Below are 12,878 nucleotides of genomic sequence, written 5' to 3' on the forward strand. Positions count from 1 at the left end.
AAGTCCATGTGGATCAAAGATCTCAACATAAATTCAGTTATACCAAACCACATAGAAACAACTACGGCACGGGAGACAACTTCCTGATCACCAATAGCACAGACCCTAGGACCGACAATAATAAATGAGAACTCATGAAATTTAAATACTTCTGTAAGGCAAAGAACACTGTAAATAGGGAAAAAATGGCAGCCTGCAGAATGGGAAAAGATCTTCACCAACCCCACATCAGAAAGTGAACTGATCTCCAAAATTTATAAAGAATTCAAGAAACGTGACATCCCAAAAGCAAATAATCCAAGTAAAAATGCATAAACAGAAGAATTTCAAATGGCAGAAAAACACTTGAAAAAACATCAGTATACATAGTTAATAGGGAAATGCAAATAAAAATGACTCTGAGATTTCATTTTACACCTGTCAGAACGGCTAAGATCAAAAACACAAATGACAGCTTATGCTGGAGAGGATGTAGAGCAAGGGAAACACTCCTTCCTTGCTGGTGGGAGTGTAAACTTGTACAGCCACTCTGGAAATCAGTACGGTGGTTTCTCAGAAAATTGGGAATCAATCTACCTCAAGACCCAGCAATACAATTCTTGGGCATATACCCAAAGGATGCTCAATCATACCACAAGGACACTTGCTCAGCTGTGTTCATAGTAGCTTTATTTGTAATACCGAGAACCTGGAAACAACCTAGATGTCCCGCAACTGAAGAATGAATAAAGAAAATGTGGTACATTTACAAAATGGAGTATTACTCAGCTGTTAAAAGAAATAACATCATGAAATTTGTAGGCAAATGCGTGGAATTAGAAAAAAAAATCTTGAATGAGGTAACCCAGACACAGAGAAACATGGTATGTACTCACTCATATGAGGATATCAGGTGTAAAGTAAAGGATAACTTGGCTACAATCCATGGCCCCAGAGAAGTTAAGTAATAAGGAAGGCCCAAGTGGGGAGGCATAGAACTCACTGGAAAGCAAAATAAAAGAGATCTGTGTGGACTGGGGCCACGTGGGCATGGGAACTTATGGGATTGGGTTGATGGGTGGACAGAGGGTGGGAGTACTGAATGAGATGACTGGAAAGGGGGTGCTTTTGCGGAATAGGTAGAAACCTGATGCAAGGGAAAACCCCACAAATTTACAAGGGTGAACCCAGCTAAGTCTCCTATCAATAGTGATACGTAGCCTGATTTTGCCATCTCCTGTGATTAGATTGGTGACTACCCAAACTTTCATCAGAGTCTTCATTCAGTAACTGATGGAAACAGATACAAAGAACCCAGAGCCAAACATCAGGCTGTGGAATCTTGCTGAAGAGAGGAAAGATCATAGGAGCCAAAGGGTCAAGGACATAACAAAAAAAAATCCGTAGAACCAGCTAAACTGTCTCATAGGAACTCACAGAATCTGAACCAATAACCAAGGAGCCTACATAGGACCAACCTCTACATATATGTAACAGTTGTGAAGCTTGGTCTATTTGTGGGACTCCTAAAATTGGGAGTAGGAGATATCCTTAATGATTTGGCAGGCCCTTGCAAACCTATTCCTCAAACTGGATTGCCTTGTCCAGCCTAAATATAATCAGAGGTGTTTAGTTTTACTGCAACTTGATATGCCATGCTTTGTTGATACCCATGGGAGTCCTGTCCCTTTCTGAACAGATACAGGGAGGAATGGATTGAGGGGGTAGAGGAGAAGTTGGGGGAGGGATTGGGAGGAGAGGGTGGAGGGAAAACTGTGCTTGGAATATAAAATAAAGAATGAAAGAAAGGAAAAGGAAAGAAAGAAAGAAAGAAAGAAAGAAAGAAAGAAAGAAAGAAAGAAAGAAAGAAAGAAAGAAAGAAAGAAAGAAAGGGAGGGAGGGAGGAAGGGTGGGAGGAAGGAGGGAGGGAGAGAGGAAGGGAGAGAGAGAGAAGAAAGGAAAGGAAAGGAAAGAAAAAAGAAAAGGAAAGAAAAGAAAAGAAAAGAAAAGAAAAGAAATGCCCCTATAAGATTGTGCATAGGCAAGCCTGTAGGGCATTTTCTTAATTAGTGATTGATGGGAGAGGGCTCAACCCATTGTGGGTGGTGTCATCCCTTGCCTGATGGTCCTGGGTTCTATACGAAAGCAGGAGTAAGCCATGAGGAGCAAGCTAATAAGCAGCACTCCTCCTTAGCCTCTGCATCATCTCCTGCCTCCAGATTCTGTTGTGTTTGAGTTCTTTTGCTGACTTCCTTTGAAGATGAACAGTGATATGGAAGTGTAAGCCAAATAAACTCTTTCCTCCCCAAATTCCTCTTTGGTCATGGTGTTTTATGACAGCAAAGGAAAACCTAACTAAGATACAAAGTCATTCTAAAATCAATGACCTTCATTAATAACACAATAGTTTGATCCCATGCCAATAAATTACCTGGAAATTTCTCATATTAATAAAGACTGTCACTCAGGGATTTTTAAGTAACAAAGTGCAACTTGGCTAATGACGGTTTTCTTCCCTCTTAACTAGGACTTCGTCTGTGGCCACAGAAAGAAAAAGAACAGAATCATTTTCACATGGTTCAATTCATGTCTTTTAGTTAAACAACCATTTTTTTTCTTATGGAAGAGGTAAGTATCCTAAAACAAGAATAGATGTGTGAAGGTTTTGGAGGTCTAGACTCAGAAGAGAACCATCCTTTGCTGCATTATAATGGCCACATTAACTCACAGAATTTTAGCCTAAATATAAAGACCGAGAAATATCCTCTGAGCTATTGATGAGAAGAACAATATAGCCATCTGCTACGTGTAATGGTTTATGAAATGCCTCCCACAAGCTCATGTGGGGATTTTTTTTTTTTGGTCACTAGTTAATTTGTGAGGAAGGATGAAAACTCTAGGAGGTAAGGCATTCGTGGAGTAAGTAAATCATCTTAGTCATACTTCTGAAACATACTTTGTCCCAGATCCCTTCCTGTTTCTTTGAACAATCTCCTCCTCACACTTGCAACTATAATCCCTTGCACCCAAAGCAATGGAGCCAGAACACCATAAATTGAAACTTCTGAAACTGCTGAGTCAAAATGAATCCTTCCTTAAGTTTATTTTCTCAGGTGATTTTGAGTAGTGATAAGAAGCTGATTAACACACAAAGGGGTTTTAGATGCCAAGGAAAGTAAGGATATATGTTGTTCTTGCCATCAATAATGCCACAAATGTGTTCTTATAAATGAGTAAGCTAAAGATCCAAGACTAGCCATATGTGGAATCCTCCAAATTCTCAATATGAAATACTGCTGAAACTGACTGGAAAATAGAGGACCTAAGGATGTTTACCTACAGGCATCTGTCTGTAAAACTTCACATCTCCAGCTGTGTATTTCTGCTTAACCTTTATTTCTTTAAAGTCCTTTACTGTAACGAAAGTGATGAAACATTTTCATTATTCCTCTACTCCACTAGTGCTTTCTTCCTAATCCATTTCACTACTGACCATACTATTTGTTTTCTATCTCATCCCCAAGACAAATTTAAGTCTCTTGTCTTTAGGAACTTGGCACATCTCATTGACTGAATGATCTACAGCACCTGGAACACAGTGTGCCAGAGTAGCTATTCAATTAATATTCACAGAGCCAATGTATTCATTAGCAGAGAGTAGTGAGATCCCACAGACACTGCTTCATCTGGGCATTAAAAGCCAGAAAACCTATTGGAAGATATGCTTCGTTCTGACATAGACATTGGAATAGAATCAAACCACATCTCTGTTTCCAATTCTCTCCACTAGCTTAAGCCTCAGAGAGTCTCATCCACTGATAATGCTATGATGTGTTTTGATCTGAATGCAATATGCCATCTCACTTCATTCTAGCTATTAAGCCATTGTAAATATTTCAGGTTCTTGGTCTGTTTGTGTAACTTTTTCTACACTAGGAAGATGTGAAGGAGTAGTGAAAAGACTAATTGCTTTGACAATACAAGAACCTAGATTCAAAGTTTAAATTCTGTTTTGGTTGTGTCTTTTACAAAGTTAATGAAATTAATTTTCCTCACCACTGCTGGATAAAATAATACCTATGAAGCCTAAGCTCAAGTAGTTCATTTTAATGGAAACTGTCTACAGAAGGAGAGCACCAATTGCTCAGCTTATATTTCATGACCCATCTCCAGTTCTATTGATTATCCTAATCCAATATTAATAATTGTATTTCATAGTGCCTTGTAAATTAGATTTTCTTTCAGAAATATATATCCCCTTACCATACATTCCTCAAAGACAAGAGCTATGATTGTTATTGGTCATTCACTTAACTGGTAACTATGTTCTATACTTGATTTATACCTTTCCTTACTGCTAATGAACAATAATTTTGAAGTATAAGAAAAACAGATAAATTCACTATTAACAGAGATAGACCTACAGCTGCCCTAGTTCTCAGGCACCAAACTACAGAACTTCAGACATACCTTCAAAAATGAGAGTGGTTGCCTAAGAGACATATCCCACCAAGAAGTGGATGATAACACAGGGTGAGAAAAAACACAGTCCTCACGGGGGACAATGTCAACATGTGACAGAATATCAAGATAATAAGAAAATTAGAAGATGCTTAGAGCATCTCATAATCAATTCTTTTCCTCTTAGTACAAGAACAAAGCACAGAGATTGTGTCTGTGTCAATTTCTAAGGTAAGAGTGAAGTTGCAGTCCTCCACATGATATACAACTTCTCAGGAGACCTTTAGAATGAAAGTGAGTAAGGCTAGAACAACCCTTCCAAAGTTTACAAAAAGAACTTATTGAGGGGAATGAAAAGGGATGCTATAGCTCAGGTTAACACGTTCATCTCCACAGATCATCAGAACCGAGTGTTCCAACCGAGAAATTTAAAGAAACTACTTTTGTGGTTTGGAGAGAAAAGCCTGAGCTCCAAATGAGCACATTCAACTTTGGAAAACTGTATTATTTAATCTTGACTACCATGTTTCCGAGTTTTAGAAGATTAAAAATAAAATACTTTGCATCCTAACTTATCAGTTAAAAAGACCTTCAAGGAATTTTGACACTGTTTTCTCCCCCAAGGGGGACTTGCAATTGGAACTGTAGTGTGAAGACATCACTGGCAATGAGTTTCTTCTGTAGGACATACCACCTTCTCACAGAAAGTTCTCTTTAAATTCAGCCAGAAGAGTCTCTTTCGTGGGGGGGGGTGGTCCTCAAAGCACAGCTTGTCATGTACAGCCCCCCACCCCCAGATGCCTCTGGCTTTTCAGGTGTGCAAAAGCACGGCCTGAGTCTGCAGCTCTGGGTTCTTCATCTCTAGTACGCAGATGTTGAATCCACCTTCAGCAGCACTAGAAACCCCTCACTTGGTATGCTGTCTAGACGATTACCCACAGGCAAACACAGTTGAGCAGCAGGAAACTGGAACCTTAGATAAGATGTGATTTTGCTCCAATTTCTTGCAGTGCTGCAAATAAAAGTACATTTCTCTGGTCTGGTGCCTGCTTTGGTGAGAGAGCACTCACTGTTTGGTGCTGGCCTTTGGGATGAGGTGGAAATGACAAAACAGTAAAGCAGAAGAACTGGAGGTTGAATATACACTCTTTGATGTTAAATGAACAACACAAATATGCTTTTAAAAAGTTCTCATGTTTGTAAGCATAGTTCTGTTGGATTACTGAATAATCTTACACTGTCTGGACAGGTCAACTGAGATGTAAAAACAGCTAAATGAGACATGCCTTTTTGATATATGTTCATGCCTAGAGTTAAATGGCCTTCAAATTCGACTAGAATAAGCCACCAATGTGTCCGTCTAGCTCCTAGGCATCCACTACACACCCTCTTTAGAGGATCACAGAGTAATCACAGCTATCATACACCAGATTGTACCTGTAGTTCATCTGGTCAGCTATTTCTGTGTTTGAGTGTCTGAGTAACCACCTACTGTCATAGGGAGAAAGCAACAAGGCCACCTTCAGTCCTCATATTGTCACAAGGATGCCCACATTTATTCTCTCCACTGCATTCATCTATATTTCTACATGTTGTAAATTCTCCCTCAGCCTGCATTGTTTAGATTGTATAACTCATCATGCATGAGATTTTGTTACTGTTTTGATATCAGTAAACATTCCCATAATACTGCTTTAAACAAAACACTATTCTGAGAGGATTGACTATAATTAATCAGATTTTCAAAACAAGTATATTTAAGTGCTCTAAGTGGAAAAATGAGTAACTAAAACTAGTAGTATAAAATAAAAGTTAAGATCTATTCTTCACTGTTATGTCAAGCAAAACAATCAAATCTTCCTTTGTTCTGTTTATTGGGTTTTCTTGTAGTTCTTATGTACTGCCTTCATATATTTCCATCCTTGACCATCATTGTTTTGCTATTTTAACTGGACCGGGGTTTACTAGATGCAATTAAAACTGCAGCAGTAGAAACAAAATTCCCCAGAGTTTGTATCACAGTGACAAGGAAATGTGTCCCATGAGATTTCCTGTTCTTTAAGTACACATTGTTTTCTCTAAAATATATAATCTGTAGTTACATAGCTATCCCAGTTTAGTATTTTTCTCTTAAGATTGCATTTATTTTAAAACTAATATATGTGGACCATTTGTAGTTGTTATTCTAAAGAGATTTCTTAGTGAAATTTGTTGTTAGAATCCCTGCAGATATAACCTAACAATATGTTGATTAAGCATTTCTTCCCTGGTAAAAAGTGGCCAATATTTTAAAGAGCATTTGCTTTGTTGGGCTGTTATGGAAATTCATTGAGCTTAATCCACACAAAATGATAACTGTGTTACAAAGACTTTCTCTACAAGGTAACTGGTATAAAAAAACAAATTAACAACAACAAAAATGGCTCCCATATGTGTTCCAAATTTCATGATTCACACAAAAATTCATTATATTTTATTTTATATGGATTAATGACACATTACCTATATGCTCTTCTTTGTCTCTTATAGACCTCACTAGAATTTTGGTTAAATTTTAAGTAGTAGTTTTCATGTGACAGGCAGTTCTATACCCAAGAAAAACCTTAATTAATGTTGGGTTGCCTTCTTACCCGTTCATCCAGAATTGTATATATCAATTATTTCTAGATCTTCAATGATATAGTTTTCCAGCTACCTCAAGTATCAAAAAATGTAATATAGTTATCTGATATATACACTGCTATACTTCTCTAGTACAGTGTAGACTGTTATTTTTATATGTGTTTTCCCATAAACTTTCACTTCAATATATAAAAATCAAAAACACTAGGCATAACAAAGAAATGATTCAAAAGAGACTCCAGGCTACATAGAATATTTTAATATTTCCAAGAGCATGATAACATCTACTAGAAAGTTTATCTTCAAATATGTATTTCTGAATGACTAAACATACCTTCTTATGTAAAATGTTTCATATGATTTAGAGGAGAAATATAATACATTTCATTATTATGAAAGGATATTTCATGAGGTATTTCTGGAAATCAAGTTAGCCTACATGCCAGAACTTGCAGAATCTTATCCCAGGAATTTTTTCTTACGAAATAATTATAGACATGCAACAAATTTAATATAAGGTCATCCATTAGAAAGTTTTCTACAAAAATAAAAGCTTAAAAGTATCCCAATTAAAAAAAAAACCTGCATTATAACATCCACTCAGTAATATTTATCTGTGGTATTTGGGATACAGGGTTCCAATCCATATACTTATTTTTGCTTATTGTGTCTAAATAGGATTCTACAAAGAGTATTATTTGTGTTAGCAGAAGTAGAAATATTCTTTCATAATCATACTGTTGCTTCTCTGCTCTTGATTCCTGGTGGAATAATGGGCACTTGAACACTACCAAATATGACTATTTAATAGCTCTAAGTACTTATTGCTTACAATAACTAACAATGGTGCAAGTGTGTAGCCTTTACCAAGTCCCACAAAATCCCTGAGCTGTGTTGTCTCATTAAATATGACCATGTAAAATACTTAAATCAGCTGAGGGTCATTCTAACTGCAATGTCTTAAATCATATTAAACTATAAAAACATGAAGAATACAATGAAAGTTTTTTAATATTAATATGAAACAATTGGTTGTATAAATCTTTCCACATCATTTTAAAACGAAACAAAATTTTATTAACTTATTCTTTGACAATTTCATAGAGTCTGTGATACATTCTGGCCACATTCATTCCTCGACCCTGTTTTATCTTCTTCCATCTCCATCAAACCCTCCTCCTCCAAGTCCAAATTCCACATTTACATCTTTTTGTTTTGATTTTCTGTTTTCTTTTGAACTACTAAGTTTAACCAGTGCTGCTCACATTGGTATGGGAATGAAAGTAACCAGTAGACCATGTGTAACTTACCAAGGGTACACAAGTGCAAAAGACTTCCTGGCCTCCAGTAGTCCTCAACTACAACTGGGGCAGGGAAGTAGAGATGGCCATTATGAGCCACTTTCCCAACTATGACTGAAAGTTTACTAATTCAATTCTTATATAGGCCCCATGTAGGCAACCACAGGTGCTGTGCATGAACTGATGAGTGCCACTGTCATGCCATGCCTCTAAAATAGCATAAAGAAACACATTTTTTTTCACATCATGGAAAGTTTACCTAAATTAACCTGGCTCCACTAATATGATCACATGATGACCTGTATTTTAAAATTTAATGCATGAGGCATTTTAAAATCTGTTGGAAGCATTTTTTTTTCCGAATTCAATTTCCTTTCCTTCTTTGAGGATGCTATTGAGGGGCAGATTTTTTAAGCATCTATTTACTTATTGATTTTGTATGTAGAGTTCTGGGTACTCCAGGTTTGCTGTGCTGCTTTGTGGGGTGGCAGTGAGGGTAACACATGCTACAGTGTACATGAGGTCAGAGAGTATAACTTGCAGGAGCTAGTGGGTTTGAGGGAGAAAACACAGGTCATCAGGCTGTGCTTTCAGGCTAGTCCTGAGGGTAAGGTCTAAAGCTATGTTATATTCACTGAGTTTTAAAAAAGATACTGAAGTATTTCCATGGAATGAATGAGAAATTATAAATTCTCCATAGAGACAGAATAACATTTATGGCTGTTTTAAAGCTTATGGAAGGAAATTCAGATTAAGATAATAGATGAGCCAGGTGACTGTAGCACATGCCTTTAATCCCAGCACTCAGGAGGCAGAGCCAGGAGGATCTCTGTGAGTTCGAGGCCAGCCTGGTCTGCAAAGCAAGATCCAGGACCGGCACCAAAACTACAGAGAAACTCTGTCTCGAAAAACATAAATAAATTAATAAAAAATAAAAAACCTATAATAGATGATAAAAATAACACAATAATTATAATACATTTTTCTGATATCATGAAGTAAGTAATTTATAAAAATTCAGATGTAAGTAAACAAAAGCTCATTAAAATAAGGAAATAAATTTTGAAGAGAAATAGTGAACAATCCCTTAAATTTATTAACGTAATTAATCAGGAATGAATCATATGACTGCATTGGGAAAGCAGTTAACTTTAAATTTCTTGCTGATTTTATATGACTTACTGACATTAGTAAAAATAAAATTTAAAAAATCCTATAAAAAAGGAAGACACTGATGACAATAAGACATGAGCTGACTATTCAAAGATGATTTAGCACTTATGAGCAGACAGTATAATTTAAATGCAGTTGACAAATGGCAAATACCTGATAAAAGTTTTCCAAGCTTGGCAACAATCCTTAAATTTAAGTACAGTTTTGATAATGAGTTATGAAACAGAAAAGTGACATTCTAAATTACCAAAAAAATTTAAACTAAGAAAGAGTACTTGTATTATAATCAATACAAACTTACCTTATTTGCTCCATAGAAAATATTATGAAATCATTTTCATATCTAAAAGAGATGGTGATTATAAAAAACAAATTATGGATTTGTATGATTGGTAATAATTTTTTCTGCTTCTGTCTCCTAAAATTTCTCATGTTTGACCTATTTAAAAAAATGTTTATAACACAGTGGCTGTACAAGTTTGCACTCCTACCAACATTCGCCTTACTACATATCCTCTCCAACATAAGCTGTCATCATTTTTTTTTATTTTAGCCATTCTGACAAGTGTAAGATGGAATCTGAGAGTCATTTTTATTTGCATTTCCTTGATAGCCAAGGATGTTGATGATGGGGGATATTGCTCTGTATGCTATGAATGTGTTGCTCTGATTGGTTGACAAATAAAATGCTGATTGGCCAGTAGTCAGGCAGGAAGTATAGGCAGGATAAGCAAACAAGGAGAATTGTGGGAAGGCAGGGAGGTAGAATCAGGAGAGGCCAGCTCACAGTCCAGGGAACAGCATGTAATGGCACACAGGTAAAGCCATGGAACATATGGCAACATATAGATTAACAGAAATGGGCTGAGTTTAAATGTAAGTCAGTGGTAGGCCTGAGCTAATGGCTGAGCAGTTTTAATTAATATAAGCTTCTGAGTGATTTTATAAGTGACTGCTAGGTCTGTGGGCCTGGGCAGGACCTGAGAAAATGTCAGCTACATGTTGAGCAATTGCTTAAGTATCTTTTGGCCATTTGAGATTCTTTTGTTGAGAATTCTCTGTTTAGATCTGTATCCAATTTTAATTGGATTATTTAATAACTTGATGTCTAGTTTCTTGAGTTCTTTACATATTTTGGAGATTAGCCCTCTGTCAGATATGGGGTTGGTAAAGATCTTTTCCCATTCTGTAGACTGCCGTTTTGTCTGATTTACCATATCCTTTGCCTTACAGAAGCTTCTCAGTTTTAGGAGGTCCCATTTATTAATTGTTGCTCTCAGTGTCTGTGCTACTGGTGATATACTTAGGAAGTGATCTCCTGTGCCAATGCGTTCAAAGGTATTTCCCACTTTCTTTTCTACCAGGTTCAGTGTAATTGGATTTATGCTGAGATCTTTGATCCACTTGGACTTGCGTTTTGTGCATGACATCAGATATGGATCTATTTGCATTCTTCTACATGCTGACATCCAGTTACTCCAGCACCATTTGTTGAAAATGCTTTCTTTTTTTTTTCCTTCGTACATTTTTGGCTTCTTTGTCAAAAATCAGGTGTTTATAGGTGTGTGCTACCTTGCTCAGCCTAGATGCAGGAGGGAGGGGCTTGGGCCTGCCTCAACTTGATGTGCCTGACTTTGTTGACTCCCCATGGGAGGCCTTACCCTCTCTGAGAAGTAAGAGGGGGAGGGGGAGGAAGGGACGGAGGTGAACTGTGGTTGGTATGTAAAATGAACAAAAAAAAATTAAAATAAAAAATAAAATAAAAATGTTTATAACAAGTGATTTTGTTATTCTGGGTAAACATCACCCTTTCTACCTAATTTAATTTAAGTAGAAAGCACATTTAATTTAAACATATATAATTTTCTTTAATAAGATATCCAAAACTAGGCTTGTATATGTCTCACAAACTCTAGCTCTATTTATCAGAATAATAGTTTTCAAAGTCAAGTATTATGATTTAGACAGAAAAGTGTGAAAATCAATGACAACCTTGTTGATTAACCCAGAGTAACTGTGTGTGTGTGTGTGTGTGTGTGTGTGTGTGTGTGTGTGTGTGTGTGTGATTACTTTATTCGGTGTTGGTAATTCCCTGTAAAATTATAAAGACAAAATGTTATAGAAGTCTATCTTCCGAACATGACATGGCTGTTGTCCTCCAGAAACTAAAGCAGCTGTGATTGCCCATGATTACCTACAAAGGACCCTCTCAAGCTTGAGCCCACTAACATTTTCCTGTAGAAGTGGAAATGGCACACTTTTCTTTGAGATGTAGCTGTAGTTAGTTGCCAATGCTTCTGTAAATAACTAGCTGGACTCATTAGCTGATCAGGCTAGACTCAGGTAGAATGATAGCTTTGGTCTGCTGTTGCACTTTCTGTCTAGAGTAACTAGAAATAGAATCCCCAGGAAAAGTCACACAGCAGCTGTTCAAAATGCAAAGCTGCTTAAAATTTGGGAATTTATTTTGCAATGAATTGCACATAAACCCAAAGTGTGAATGCTAAGAAATATCATGGAGTTAAAACATAAAACATTATGTCACATGTGTCAAGGCGATATAGTTATCACCTCAAAATGAAGAAGAGATAAATATGAATGACCATATAGCACAGGAACACAGCTGCATAGGGTTGCAATAGTTACAGAAAAAAAAAAGAAAATAAAAATCAAAGCAGTTTTGAAACACACTGGTGGAGACATAAAGTAGGTGGGTTTTAAAAATGCTGGAAAACCTTGTTCTTACTTATGACTAGTTATTATGTATTAAAATTTAGATACCTTAAAACCATAGAATTTCACTAGTATTTTATGATTTCAGCCATCCAAATAAATTGGTTTCATATTTTCTAATTTTTCAAAATGTTACAGTTTACTTCTCCAAAATTTTTAATCTTAATAAATCTCATTTGTAATTTTCAAAAAAAAAATGCTGGAAAACATCAGCTATGGATCTTGGACACTTATTGGATGGCATTCTGAGATTTTATTTTATTTTATTTTTTTATTTTTTTTTTGGTTTTCCGAGACAGGGTTTCTCTTGTGTAGCTTTGTGCCTTTCCTGGATCTCACTTGGTAGCCCAGGCTGGCCTCGAACTCACAGAGATCCGCCTGCCTCTGCCTCCCGAGTGCTGGGATTAAAGGCGTGCGCCACCACCGCCCGGCGGCATTCTGAGATTTTAAATGGGTGGAATCTAGTAATCTGTTAGTACATTTCAAAAGATTCTCGTGATAGTCATAATGTTGTTATGTCAGAAGCAGAGATGAGCAATAAATGCCTATTAAGGAAATTAAAAATAATGTAAGATAATTTATCCCAGGATCTACAGTATTCTGAGGCTC

Source organism: Peromyscus maniculatus, chromosome X (genome assembly GCF_049852395.1).
Source record: "Peromyscus maniculatus bairdii isolate BWxNUB_F1_BW_parent chromosome X, HU_Pman_BW_mat_3.1, whole genome shotgun sequence".
NCBI classification, from domain to species: domain Eukaryota; kingdom Metazoa; phylum Chordata; class Mammalia; order Rodentia; family Cricetidae; genus Peromyscus; species Peromyscus maniculatus.